The sequence below is a fragment of the Mustela lutreola genome, chromosome 1 (genome assembly GCF_030435805.1).
Source record: "Mustela lutreola isolate mMusLut2 chromosome 1, mMusLut2.pri, whole genome shotgun sequence".
Lineage (NCBI taxonomy): Eukaryota > Metazoa > Chordata > Mammalia > Carnivora > Mustelidae > Mustela > Mustela lutreola.
The window spans coordinates 254,857,719-254,872,906 of NC_081290.1; the positions used below are offsets into that span (position 1 = coordinate 254,857,719).

Below are 15,188 nucleotides of genomic sequence, written 5' to 3' on the forward strand. Positions count from 1 at the left end.
TTAAGCAAACCCCTAAAAAAGTGTTTACTCAAAGGGTATGTCATCTGTATCTGCACTGGTATGAAGAAAAGCAAGTTGAATTTAATCAAACAACTGGTTACTGAGCAATGGCTTCATAGAATTCAATTGGTTCTTTTCAGGTTAGTCAGTTACTAGGAAAAATTCCAACTGACAAAATATTTTTTGTCTACTTAGAGATCTGAACATGACTTGGCAGGGTTGGGTGTGCCATGCCCTTAGGGATTTTCCTAGATATGTGTATGAATATCATTACCACTTTCTGACTTGACTATGGTAATTATGGCCTCTGCCAGGCATGGAAATTACAAGGTACTGTTGCTACAATTCTCTTCTTTCACTGTGTAGGAGACGAATCTTATCTCCCATAAACCCCTTTTCTAGAGACTCTACCTGTGACCTCAGACTCCCCTTCATCACTGCCCTCCTGACAACCATAACCAATTGGTTAGAAATGACCCTACAAATAAACCCTATTTATCTTCCCTGTCATGAGCACATCTGGAAATAAAGTCATAAAATAAGAAGTATTCATGCATTTAATGCCTCAGTGGTTACTTAGCCCACTTACTTGTGATCACAAATCTTTGTGAAATCACCCAAGTTCGAGTTAAAAAGTAATTTCTTGGGGCACCTGGGTGGCTCACTGGGTTAAAATCTGCCTTCAGCTCAGGTCATGATTCCAGGTACTGGGATCAAGCCCCATGTCTGGGTCTCTGCTCGGTGGAGAACATGCTTCTCCCTCTCCCTCTGCCTGCTGCCCCCACTGCTTGTGCTCCCTCTCTCCGTCAAATACATAAATAAAATTTTTTAAAAAAAAAAAAAGAAGAAGAAGTAATTTCTTGCCAAACAAACAAACCTCAGTGAGATACATTCCCAAGTATATACCGTGTTCTAGGTAAGATCAATCCCGTGTTGGCCCTTGTTTCTCCAAAGTAACTCAACAATAAGGGACAACTAGCTGGCAATTTAGTCAGCCAGGCTAGCTGAGATGACACATGGTACAATGCCTGGCTAACTATTTTGTACTTACCTACGATGGTACCTTTCATCGGCCCCTCTCCAATTGCTTTACACCTATCAAGTCTCATACTACTTATTGGAAGAAGCAATAATTTCTCTTTGTCTGAAATGGTGGAACTGACAACATGTTCTACCAGAACATGAAGTTACATTATTGTCACTGATGGATTTGAAAATACAACCAGAATGTAACTTGGGACCGTGCCTCAAGTAAAATTAAAACATTGTTCTGGATCCAAAATGGTATTCCTTGTATACAAATCCTATAGAGTCATGTGCCTGATGGTGGTGCTATATATCGGGAATTTGTTTGCCATAGATCAAAATCCATTAATAGCCGGTTCTGAGTCTAAAACATGATATAAGTTGAATTCATGTTTTATCTCCCCACAGGAGCATGGGCACTTTAAGAAACAAATATTTGATTAATAATAAAGCAAATAACATGGTTATATTATTTGAAGATAATTTAATGGTATTCTTCAGGAATACAATAAAATTGATAGCTGGAAAAATTCCTTATGGTTGATAACTTTTGTTTCAGTATTCTGTGAGAAGAGAAATAGATTATTCTCATGAGAGCCAACCAATGTTTAACATAGCTTATCTTTTTTCCTAAGTCACGTGGTATTATAATATGGTCATCTTTAACAATATGGTCATCATTTAACAATCACATTATGTAAAGATTAAGTGCTCTATTTTGTTGCTAAGGACATTCTACAACAATGCCCTTTGTTAGGTACAAGTTGCGACATAGCATTTGCATGTATGCAGGTGTGCATGCTTGGATGCATACCTACATAAAATGGGGAGCTAAGGAAGGTTGTAAAAACCTGATTTAATAAAACGTGATAAATCACATACAAACTTTAATTCAGCTGTAGTTCAGAGAAGCAAACAACATAACTATAACAAAACATGTTGCATTCTTATCTACACATTATGTGTAGATGTTTGCTTTGTAAATATCCTCATAAAGACAAAGGATTCACATAGAGTTGTTGCTGAAACCTCTCACTATAGCAAGAAGTAACACGTATCCATGGATACCTGAACCAACTGAAAAACAGTCAAAAAGCCCATTGATATCCTTAAGAGAGGTGTTTTTAAAAAAAAATATTAGGCTTCATGTTTAATATCTGTTAAATTTTGGTATAAATTTTCTTTCTTTGTTAATAATAATGACAACTCAATCCAGATTTTAAAAAGAGCCTCATGGTCAAAGAAATTTTAAAAATTATTTTAATTTCTTATGACTAAAGTTAAAATTAATTTTAATTTCTTATGACTAGTTTCATTTTCTATTTTTTTTGGTTAGCAGTAGGAGAAGATAAATACTTTCAGACAAAATATAAAGGATATTATTCTGAGGTAGAAGCAATAGAAGCAGAAGTAGATTTAAAGATAAAATGAAACAACTTAATCATATCAGGGAGAAGGGGGGTGGGGTTATGGACATTGGGGAGGGTATGTGCTTTGGTGAGTGGTGATTCACAGACCTGTACCACTGGGGATAAAAATACATGTTTATAAAAAATTAAAAATTAAAAAAAAAAAAGAAAAAAAAATGAAACAACTTAAATTTTACAATAGTAAGATCTTATAGCAAGTGTATTTTAAAGGGATATGAGTTAAGTATAAAAGACTAATGAAAGTTTTATTTTAAAATGTCAGTTTTTTGTAATGTGCTAGAAATCACATCTGTGGCAAATATTTACATATATGATAAAAAAGAAATTTTGGATGTTCTTATAAAATTATACAAACGGATAACAATTTTACAAAGGGATTTTAAAGCTTATACTAAAATTTTGAAGACAACTGATTCTAAATGATACTTAAGCTTCAAGTTGTTCATAGATACAGAATATTTTATTGGGTATTTTTCTGTGCTAATTAGGTCCTGACACTATAGGAGTTCCCTATGCCTTTTTATCTCCCCTTCCAATTCCATCAAGGAGGGGGAAAAAAAGAGCCAGAGAGTGGGAATATTGCTAAAAGGTGATGGAGACATTTTGAAAGCAAACACTATTTTCCTCAGAGCATTACCCTTGCAGATATGGTCACCCTCTACATATGTTACCAGAATAACTTTGTTAGCATAGGATAGCCCCATAAATTTTTATTCAGTGTCAGGGCTCTTCTTCTGGCTGGTACTACAGGCTCATTCTTAGAGAACAGCAGGAATGGAGGAAAGGCTCAGGCCATCAACTCACAATTTTCTTGTTGAATCCTAGCTTTGCCACTTAACTGGTTTCATAATCTTGTCTAATCACTATCTCATTCCCAGTGTGTTCTCATTTGTAAAATAGCAAAAGTGACACCTACCTTCTAGTCACCTGTGGGGAGTCAGTGAGATAAGGTAGATAAACACGTGGTAGGGCTCAATAACTATAATTATATGATAACTATAGTAATTTTTGTTTAGAGATGGTAGAAATTAAAGTTTTAGCATCAATGTGAACAGAAGTTGAGATGAGTCCAACCAAGCATGGAAACACTTATGTTAAATTACTTTGAGTTTGTGTCTATAGCTTAGCACATAGTAGTTGCTCAATAAATAATAACTGAGTGAAAAATGAAATAATTCAGTGCACCTGGTTGGCTCAGTCAGTTGGCCTTTGGCTCAATTTATGATCCCAGGGTCCTGATATCCAGTCCCGTGTCAGGTGCCCTGCTAAGCAGGAAACCTGCTTCTCCCTCTCCCATTCCCCCTGCTTATGCTTTCTCTTTTACTCTCTGTCAAATAAATAAATAAAAATCTTTGAAAAAAAAGAAAAAGATAAATAAAATTGTTCTTCTCCAATTTTATTTTTTTTTCCTGACAGAGAGGCTTTCCCTAGTTATCTTTATAAAAGCTACAACCCTGCTTTCTTGACCTGTTTTAATTTACTTCCCCCACATTATTTTATCGGCAGCATTTATAGTCACTTAATGTACTTTTACATTATTTTTATTGTTTATTATTTGTTCCTGTATGAAAGAGCTCATGAAAGCAAACATTTTTGGTCTTCTTTCTTAATTGCTTCATACAAAGAACTAGACTAATTCCTTGCACAGACTAAATGCTCACTAAGTGTATAAATGGGTGAATTAATGAGTAGATACATAAATAAATATAATTAACAATAATAACCCCCCAAAAGTGAGAATACTAAGTATAAGACATCTGCAAGCTCACATTTCTTCTACCTAGAATATTATTCTAATTGTTGGCTCTTTCAGGTATGAGATCAACCTTTTTTCCCACATCAAGATATCTCTTAAGCAACTTTGTATGATTGTACATGTACATCACTGAGCAATGTCCTACAGCTGGTAATAAGGGATAGGGGCTAGTTTATAAGAATAGTTGATTTAACTATGAATTCATAAATCTTCTGTTATAGCAGGTGAGAGTGTAGACACTACTGCACACAAGTGTTGGTAAGTGGGTAGGTGTGGCTTTGGGGTATAATTTCTCCTGAACACTTTGGTTTTTTGTTGTTGTTGTTTTAAAGATTTTATGTATTTATTTGACAAAGAGAGATCACAAGTAGGCAGAGATGCAGGCAGGGTGGGGAGAAAGCAGGCTCCCCACAGAGCAGAGAGCCCGATGCGGGGCTCGATCCCAGGACCCTGAGATCATGACCTGAGCCGAAGGCAGAGGCTTAACCCACTGAGCCACCCAGGTGCCCCTGAACACTTTGTTTTTAATGGTGAGGTAGAGAGCAAAATCGCACCTAAGAGTGGTAAGAGTGTATGTGCTGGTTATTAAATGAGAAAAGAGAAGGTATTACAGCATGGCACAAGTCTTCTCAAATCATTTTTTAAAACAAATCAACCCACCCAGTATACTTGTCTTTTTCTTCAATGATGTTGGTGTGCATGGGGACAGATGGACAGTAGATGGATTGTTGTTTTTAACTAGGGTCATTTTCAGACTCTGAGTTTATAACAAACAGGGATAAGAGGTAGAGATCTGAGGGTGTATGCAGGTGGTTGAATATAATGGCAGACCATTAGAATCTTAAAGAAGAAAGTGAGGGCTCCAGGAGAGGAAAGGACAGTCAAAATATTATGGGACTGAGGATTGAAAAATATTGGTCAAAGGTCAGTGGATTGAAAATATGGGTCAAGGAGTTATTGGAATTGGAGTTTATAGGGAATGAGCTAGAGGGATAGAGCTGATAAGTGGAGATTGATCAGAAGTATGCTGTGGGAGTACATGAATGAAATAGACAAGGAGAAGACAACTTTGTAGAGCCAAGGCCCTAGAAAGATTATCTGTGTTTGTTGCAATTTCAAAGAATTATTTTAGAAATCATGTTGAAAATAGTTGCACTAAGCCAAGAGTTTTAATATATTAAGATAAGCTAGGGATGTGTCTCCAGGGATTGTTACATGACTTCCCCTAACACAGGTAGTAGGAAGTATGGATTGATAATGTGAGACCCAAATCTGTGAATGAGGAGGGGAAGAAATGGTCTTGAAACAGCAGTGAGGAGCAAGAAATTCACCTCCTCATCTCAGTCTCTCAACTGGTATGGGAGACAAATCGCTATTAGCTGAGAATGCCCTAAGGAAATTGTCCCAGGTTTCAGTTAGCAGGAGAAGGTGAGGGGACCTAAGTTACTGTTACGGCATTGAGCACAAAAGGATAAAGTGAAAGTATCTCAAAAAGTGTTGGGAAGGAGTGGGAGATGGTCACAAAAGTCTTCTGTTTCCCTGAAACTGGAGAATCAGACTTTGAGGGTTAAGGGATAATCTTGGAAATCTTGGTCTTCTTGAGATAACTGATATGAACAGAATTAAGGAGCACAGTGAGTGAGTTATGATGGACCCAGTTGTGAGGGATAACAGGAGGAAAAGTTATGTGTGTAGGATACAGACATGGAGGCATCTTGCTAAGATGGAGAATTCTGGGCTCCCTCTAGACTCCTGCTCAGAGAAGAATTCTGAAGTAAAGCCTCTTATTCCTAACACCCAAAACAACTACTCAGACTTGCAAGTGGCAACCTGCTGGAAAATGATACTATTATCTTTAACAAGTACATGATACTCTGTTGTGCAGAAATGCCTACAAAATCCCTCCATGTCTGTATGATGGAATATACCATTATGCAAGTTTCCTTCTTTTAGAGCCTCAATTTTGTTACAAAGTGTAATCTCTCTAGATGACTACTGCTCAGTCTATCAACTATGCAATTTATTTTTATAGGGACTTAATGAAATTACAACAAGGCATAAATATAATAAAATGGCAAAACTAGTACATGGAAAATAGAACTTATTTTGCCACCTTGAGGAAAAGGTTGATTTACTAATGCATTCTAAAAAATATATTAAAGAAGATAATCATAAAATTCAGGCATCTCTAATTTGTTTTTTTTTTCCTGTCTAGAAAGTTAGCAGAGCTAAATAATAATAAATAATAACCATGGCAGCAACAACACACAGAGTGTATTTGCTGAGTGTCCTCAGCACTGAGCCATGACCTTGTAAGGGGCAGAGTGAGGAGAGAATAAGATGCCAAGACTAGGTCTATACACTCTGACGAAGGTCCTTGATTTGTTTCTTGGCTCAGAACCCAGGGAAGAAGGAAAGGAAACTTATCCATAACCTGAAAGGGATTTTGAAATCAAGTTCACAGACAGCAAATAGCAATGACAAGTGGCTTTCCCATCCATTTAGACTCTAAGCACCTTAAACACTTTGGAGAGAACAATGAAAACATGCTATGTTTAACTAAGCTGACAGTTCCTAGAAGCTCTTAGCTGTAGTATAACAAGAAAGAAATTTTTGTACGAAATCAGGACAGAATCCTTAAAGGACACTTAGGACTATTGGAAACTGTCCCTTTGAATGAGTATTTGAAGCCATTAACCCTGCCTTAGGACTCAGAGTGACCTGGGGTACACAGTCAAGTTCATTTGGGGCAGGAAAACTTTATTTCTGAACTGTAGTATCATTACCTATGAAATAGCAATAAAAAAAAATTGTTTCTTGTACATGGAGCTGTTGTGAGGCTTTAATGAGTAACGTGTGAAATATTTAGCAGGATGGCTGGCATATATGTGAGTGATCCATTACAACTCTTCAAGGGAAGGAGATGCACAGTTTTGGAAGCTACAAAAATATGAACAGAAAATGAAGTATAAAAATAAATAAACTAAATATATGTTTATAAAAAAAAAAAAAAAAAAAAAAAATAAAAAATAAATAAACTGGGAAAAATCACAAGTTTACAAATTTTTAAAATCTCCAAATAAATAAAGTCAAAATCCAGAAAAGTAACAATATTTTAATTAGCTGACTACCATATTTCTGTAATGCTTTTTGCCCCACATTTCTGTTTTATCAAATTGCCTTTTAATATAACATATAAAAATATTACAGAGAATGTATAGAAAAGCAATTAAGTCTTTCCTCTTCCTCTAACATGGTTAATTGGAAGTCTTCTTTATCGATAATTTTGAAAAGTTTATTTCAGCTTTATAATTCATTATTGGTAGTGTGCATTTTTAATGTAAATTTGAGAAAAGCTCTGGTGCATTTCACATACCAGTTGAAATTTATTTTTTTTTGAAATTTAATTTTTTAAAAGATTTTGTTTATTATTTGAGTGAGGTGGAGGAGGGTTGGAGGGAGACAACCTCAAGTAGACTCTTCACTGAGCGTGAAGCCCAATGTGGGGCTTGATCACATGACCCTTAGATCATGACCTGAGCCAAAATCAAGAGATGGATACTTAACTGACTGAGCCACCCAGATGACCCAAGTGTTGAAATTTTAAAAATTTTCCATAGAGTAGTTTCTGGCTCTGTACTTCAGATCGTATTTCTCTTGCTTCATCAGTGCTGGACACTCTAGAACACTCTAGACATCTAGAGTCTAGAACATCTCTCTATACAATCACTGGTCTGGCTCCTGAGTCCACATATGAAGTAAAAGGAGTTTCCTCAGAAATCATTGCTATATTAAGATAGTTAATAATCACTGAACAACTTGTAGAAGTGACTGCAGACCACATTAAATATATCTTCCTCAACGCAAACTAAATGTATCCCTGAGTCAACGTTCAATTATTCCTTTTTCAAAAACACTCATGGCCAGTCTACTGCACAATGTTTGAGGAAGTCATACTGGCTGTGTGTACAAGGAGCTTTTAGACACATCAAAATTATGAATATACACAATCCAACCCTTCTTGGACTAAGTAAATATTTGCTTGAATTGTGGACCAAGAAGCATTAAGTTTGCTTCTTTCTGTCTCTGCAAACTCAGATATAGCGGTCCAGTAAAAAAAAAAAAATCTTTTTAGACAATTAAGTTATAAGCATGTATCAAAATTTTATTAGAGTTTATCTGCAAAGGAAGTTCTCTAAGAGATCAATGCAAAGATTTCTGTCTTGGTAGCGTCAGCTATAAGAAAAGAGAGTGGTTGATAATCATTTTTAGACTCCAAACAACAACAACAACACAAATGGAAAAGATTTATTTATGGTCAAAGAGCTTTCGACTGTTGATTGATGGAGCACTGAGTGGGTGAGCAGCCAACCTCCCAGAAGTTCTCGATCTCATTTAGGTCTTTTAGAAATTTGCTTAAAAAATAAAAAGAAGGAAAGAAGGAAGGAAGGGAGGAAGGGAGGGAGGGGAAAGAAAGGAAAGGAGAGGAGAGGTGAGGGGAGGGGAGGGGAGGGGAAGAGGGGGGAGGGGAGGAGGGGGGAGGGGGGAGGGGAGGGGAGGGGAGAGGAAGAGGGGGGAGGGGAGGGGAGGGGAGAGGAAGAGGGGGGAAGGGGAAGGGGAGGAGGGGGGAGGGGAAGGGAGGGAAAAGAAAAGGAAGAAAGAAAGATTGATTGTTAAACATTTCATCTGCGGTGCTAATTTCTTCCCAGAAAGATGTTACAAATTATATAGCTTGAAAACTTCTATCCCAAACCATGTTTGGGGTGATTTTTCCTTTGGCACAGAAAAAGGTCAGCATTTGGATCTAGATTTGAATTTCAGCCAAATATCTTTCTCAAGTAACTTAACCTCTAAGAGCTCCAATTTACTTATCAACTGAATGACATTAATAACCTTGTATTTACCTGGGTTGGTTGTGGAAAAGACACTGGTTGTTTTAAAAATAGCTAGCACAAAGTCTGGGACATTGTAAGTGTTCAATCAATGCTGGTTCTCTTCTTCCTCTTTGGGAATATGAGGCAACTCATTTTCACTTTTTTTTTTGTATGCTCTTTATAGGAATAGACAAATATGCTCTCAAAAACAACAAGTTTTGAATTGAATTATTTACTCCAGCAGTAATTTTACAGTCTTAAATACAAAAGAAGAAAAAGGACAATATAAATCATTTGCTAGGTTATGGACAAAAGAAAGTATGTGGAAATTGACCAAGACTGAATTTGTGAATCAATTGAAATATAAATAAATGACAATGGCTTTATTTTTCCTGCAGGATGATATACAATATGTTTAAACTTTATAAAGTATATTTTGTATTGTATATCCCTTGTGCAGTAGAAACCCAGTAGAAACTTTGTCTATGTAAAGTTTCCTATGTATAACTAATAGAAGGTTGAAAAAATGGTTATTATAGTTTATTGTACTATTAAAATGAATTAAGCATAATTAGACCACTTACAAACTGTATCTTACTTAATTCATTCAATGTCCCTGTGAGGATGATTCTACTGTTGTCACTGTTCTCATTATGTAGACCTTCATACAGGGCATTTGTCACACTGTTAGCAAAGCGTTTAGGCAGCTTTCAAACCCAGAGCATTCCTACCCCAAACTATGTTCTTTCTCCAGCACCACATTGCCTTTCCTAGGAGTTTTTTGAGGATCACTGTAATTTGCTCAAGAAGATAAATTTTATGATATTGATGATCAAAGCAAAGCTAGTCCTTTCTTTTATAGTGACTATCATTCTCCTGTGGTGCCAAGTACCATTCTAATTTAAACCGTACCCAGTTCCAGAGGGATGCTTATAAGGTGAAAAGACAAATATTTAACAATGTTTAGGGTTCTGGCCCTGGCTGGTCAGAATGAAAGCAGACCTTCGTTCTGGAGCCCTTAGTTCTGGAGCACTTTGTTGGAGGCCATAATCTGTTTCAGGGGTAAACTGGAAGGTATCCTATTGTGGTGAAGGTATCCTGTCCTAGTGTAGCTTTCCTGGGAAGGTCAGACCAGTGCATGAGGGGTATGAGGCAAGTTAGGGACTCACTTATGAGTTTGCTTTTCCTTTTTTCAGTCATAACTTCACAACCAGTATGACCATACCTTTGAGTATCAGCAACTAATCAGCCATAAATAGACTGTCCAAAAGAAATACCTTGGATGGAATTATCAAAATTATAATTATAGTTCCTTACCAATGGTGAGATTGTACATAACTTTTAGTTTCTTCTTTGCATTTGTGATTCATTCATTCAACATATATTTATTGAAAACTTCCTATAGAGCAGGCATTCCCGGACCCTTTGTGTTTCAAAAGTGAATCAGACAAGGTGCCATTCTAGTTATTTTTGCTGCTGTTTCTACATTTATCATCTGAAAATGTTCAACATAATTAAGGATGTTAAGTGTATCAAATAGTTGAGTGGTAAGATGAAGAGAAGGCCTGAGAAAAATTAATCCTGTGTCTAAAAGGTTACATTATATTTTTTAAAAAATATATGGCAAAAGCTGACAAGTTTTATTTGCATGGACTCTGACACCACTTCAAGTGACAGACAAGTTAACTTTGGTAACTCTTGATACCAAAGAGTCTGCTCTGGTTGAGATTGTCATGAGAATTCTCACTGGGTTTTAATATAATATCAAGCTGCTCCTATGTTGCTTCTTATTTCTAGATGAATTTTCTCAGGGGAAAAAATCAAGTCTGATTTTAGGAATCGGTGAAGAATTTCAGTACTAGGTCCAAATGTTAGGCTTCCCATGCTCTTAGAACCTAGTTATTTGCTGTTTCCTTTTTTAATTTAATATTGTTAAATATTAATATATTTAATTAATATTAAATATATGAATTGTCATTAATATATTAAATTATATTAATTTATATATAAAATTTATTTCTTAAAAATAAATATAGGGAAGAAGGAAGGGAGGAAATTGGAAGTCAGAGAGAGACTCCATGTGCTTGGACTAAGAGGAAATTTCACAAGACAAGAGAGTCTTGACAAACCAGTTTCGCGTGTGCTTGGGTCTCCTACCGTTCAGCCCAAATGTTCAGGCTCTGTCTCTTCACACATATTGAAGCCTCTTATATTGATTAGCCTGCTTTATACTGATAGAAGGAACTCCGTTAATGACATTTTTTGTAAGGTGCTAACCAGAAAAAGAAAAGAAAGAAAGGAGATAGCTTTCTCTAGGCATGGAAATGTAAAGCGTTCCACATTCGTGGCCCTCCTGCTAATTGTAGAACCTGTTTTGTGAGGTTTCTATTTCTACCTCATGTATAGTGATGTTGCAATACTGTGTGGGAAAGGCACATTATGCTCAAGGATGTTGCTGAAAATAAATCTGGGGAATGGAAGAAAGTCTTTAGTGGTACTCGGGTGTTATCTACATTGGCAGTCTCAGAAGTACTGCTCTGATAAACTTTTGTTTCAGCCAGGTCTTCTTTTGAGAAGGTTTTCCATCTTTATCTCTTCTGATGAAAACAATACTTGGAATTCTTTGTGTTGTCCATATTCCAACGTATTTAACTTCATTTGTGTTCGGAACTGACCTCTTTCCCCAGCTCCGTCTTCAAGAGCCCCCACCTGCTGAAGTACAGTGAAGTCATTTTTTAAACTTTTAAAGTAGTGACAATTTTTCCACATAAAATTGAACTTGAATTCTCAAATTATAAAACAGTTATAGAATGGACTTCTGTGGTGAGGGACTATCTTTCCACTATCTCCATCGTGCATAATTTGAAAACGTTTCTAATGAAAAGAGCATGTGACCAAGAGTTAGAGTTAAAATCACTCGATTCCACTCAATAATTCAGCTCAATGTAACAGTTATGGAACATGTCAGTGTGCCAAGCACTGCAAATGCTAAGGGAAAAAGGCACTCTAGAAACAACTTCAAGTGTAGGAAAAAGCAGATGTAAAAAAAAAAAAAAAATTGTAGTAAAGCACTGTAGATGCTTTGACAGATTTCTAGACAAGGCCAATATTACTTGCCAACCACTCTGAGCCTTTATTTCTTTAAATTTGAAATAAATAACTTGGAAAAAACTACGTATAGAATCTAACCTCTTTGAGGGACACCTGTGTGTCTCAGTCCATTAGGTATCTGACTCTTGATCTCAGCTCAAGCTGCAATGTCAGGGTCAAGAGTTCAAGCCTGCCATTGGGCATGGAGCCTACTTGAAGAAGGAGAAGGAGGGGAGAGGAAGAGGAGAAAAAGAAGAAGAATCTAACCTGTTTGAGATGCATAACTTTATGATTCTGTGACTCTGTGCCATTGACTTTGGATCACAAGGAAAAGCCATTGGAAATGAGCATGAGGAATAAACGGAAGTTCAAGATGCAGCACATGTATCGTTGAAGTTTAAAGTAGAGAAAAGTATGTCATTATAGTCAGAGAGGCAGGAGTAAAAAAATAAATACATTGTATGGTTGCTAAGGAACAGAAGTATGTGGTATCACCTTCAGCTTTTCCATAATATTCCTCCTACCTCCATGACTCATGTGAAAGCTGGCTTTCCCTGGATCACAAAACGCCCTTCTCCAATGGCAGCCTCTCCTCCGACCCCAACCCCAACCCAGTCTCACAGGACCAAGGGGAAGAGTTGATAAACTGTACACAAGAAGCGGTTTTATACTTCCTAACTTTGTAGGAAATAAAAGTGCTCCAGAATCCATTTCCACAAACAATTAGTGGTAACACTTTGGTAAATATTCTTTTGGGCATTATGTATATATAACGATCATATGTCAGGCTCATCCAGTTACTTATGGTACATACACAATATATAAACGCCTATACTGTATATATAATATATGCTATAAATTTCTATAAATTCATCGACATCTATATTTATAGTGACACATCCTTCTAAGTGAAATGGCTTTATACGTGTTTATTTTTAAAGCATTTTCACTTTTCATTAAGGCAATTCAATATGCTCCCTGTCCTCTTCATCATCTCATGGTCTCTGTCACCCTGCTCATTCTGAGTGATCGTTTCTAAGTCCTTCCACATAGTTCATGCCAAACGTTTCACCACCAATTACAATAAAATGACTTTCACTGCTTATAATATACCTTTTTTTTAAAGTCACTGATTCATGGAGTCCTTCAAAGATGCCTGTTTCTTCTTGAATTCCTATTGCCATTCTTCAGTCCTGAACAGGATGCCAGCTCAAGCCCTTTCCTCATCCTTTTCTATCAGGAAAGGGCTCAGGTTCAGAGAATGCTTGTGGAAGAACAAAATCACCAAACTAGGCATTAAAGCATTTAGCCTCTCCAGCTTACATTTCTGTCATTTGGAGCCTACTCTTTAGTCTAGGGGCAAAATGTGAGCCAGTGGGACAAATCTTGCTGATGACTCAGGGCAGTGTGGTGGTTTATTTGATTTTATTTTATTGGAGTTTGAATGTGTTTAAATGGACAGAGCACTCAGTAGTCTAGAGTTAAGGCTCAGCCTTTCTCACTATATTTATATTGGGCCACACTTCTATCTACCTACCTGAGATGACCCTGAGGCCAATTCCACTGGGCGCTTCTGCTTTGCCCTTTTTCTCAGGTCTTGGCATATGTCAAACGCTTTCTTCTTTCCAGGGCTACTTGATATATTTGTGTCAGGCTACTGTGCAAGCCTCCTCCTTCTTCTTCTTCTTCCTCCTCCTCCTCCTCCTCCTCCTCTTCTTCTTCTTCTTCTTCCTCTTCTAAGATTTTATTTATTTATTTGACAGGCAGAGATCACAAGTAGGCAAAGAGGCAGGTGGGAAGGGTGGGGAAGCAGGCTCCCCACTGAGCAGAGAGCCTGATGCGGGGCTCAATCCCAAGACCCTGGGATCATGACCTGAGCCGAAGGCAGAAGGTTTAACCCACTGAGCCACCCAGGCACCCCAAGCCTCCCAGGTGCCCCCTGTGCAAGCCTCCTTAATGCTCAGCCAACACTTCTAAGTGTAGTCTAATCGCCTGTGTTCATACTTTGGGTTTGCAACTCCCCAGAAACTGGTGGTGTAGTGAGATACGGTCTTCCCAGCCTCCCACTTCCTTTTCAGGCCCTCACTGCAAGCTCAGAGCCTCCTGCTGTAAACCTGGGAAACGACTGGCTTGTCGTAATGATCAAGCCCACTGATGTTGTTAATCACTTGGTATTTTATTTTATTTTTTTTTAACTTTTTATTTTTTATAAACATATATTTTTATCCCCAGGGGTACAGGTCTGTGAATCACCAGGTTTACACACTTCACAGCACTCACCAAATCACATACCCTCCCCAATGTCCATAATCCCACCCCCTTCTCCCAAACCCCCTCCCCCCAGCAACCCTCAGTTTGTTTTGTGAGATTAAGAGTCACTTATGGTTTGTCTCCCTCCCAATCCCATCTTGTTTCATTTATTCTTCTACCCACTTAAGCCTCCATGTTGCATCACCACTTCCTCATATCAGGGAGATCATATGATAGTTGTCTTTCTCTGCTTGACTTATTTCGCTAAGCATGATACGCTCTAGTTCCATCCATGTTGTTGCAAATGGTATTTTAAAAATTACTTTCTAAAATCTGGCCTTTGATAAATAATTTACATACGGTGAAATCTACAGATTCTAGGTGTCTTTTGATCACCTTTGAAAATGAAAGGGACGCTTGGGTGGCTTACTCGGTTCATTGTCTGCTCAAGTCATGATCTCAAGGTCCTGATAGAGTTTTGCATCTGGCTTCTTGCTCAGTGAGGAGTCTGCTTCTCCCTCTCCCTCTGCCTGCTGCTCCCTCGGTTTGTTCTCTCTCTCTCTCTCTGTCAGATAAATAAATTAAATCTTTGGGGAAAAAAAGAAAATGACATAAATTTATATAATCACTTCTCCTGTTAAAATATGGAATATTTTCATCATCTCTGTTGGTTTCCTCATTCCACCTGCCAGTCATCACAGCCCAGAAGCGATGACTATTCTAATTTTCAAAGTGAACTACTTTTATTATTAATTTTGTTTT

General features: G+C 37.3%; 1 protein-coding gene across 3 annotated transcripts in view; it reads left to right on the plus strand.

The window, feature by feature from the left end:
• ANO3 (anoctamin 3) overlaps positions 1 to 15,188 on the plus strand; it is a 418,943-nt gene that overhangs the window by 358,728 nt on the left and 45,027 nt on the right. The window lies entirely within an intron of this gene.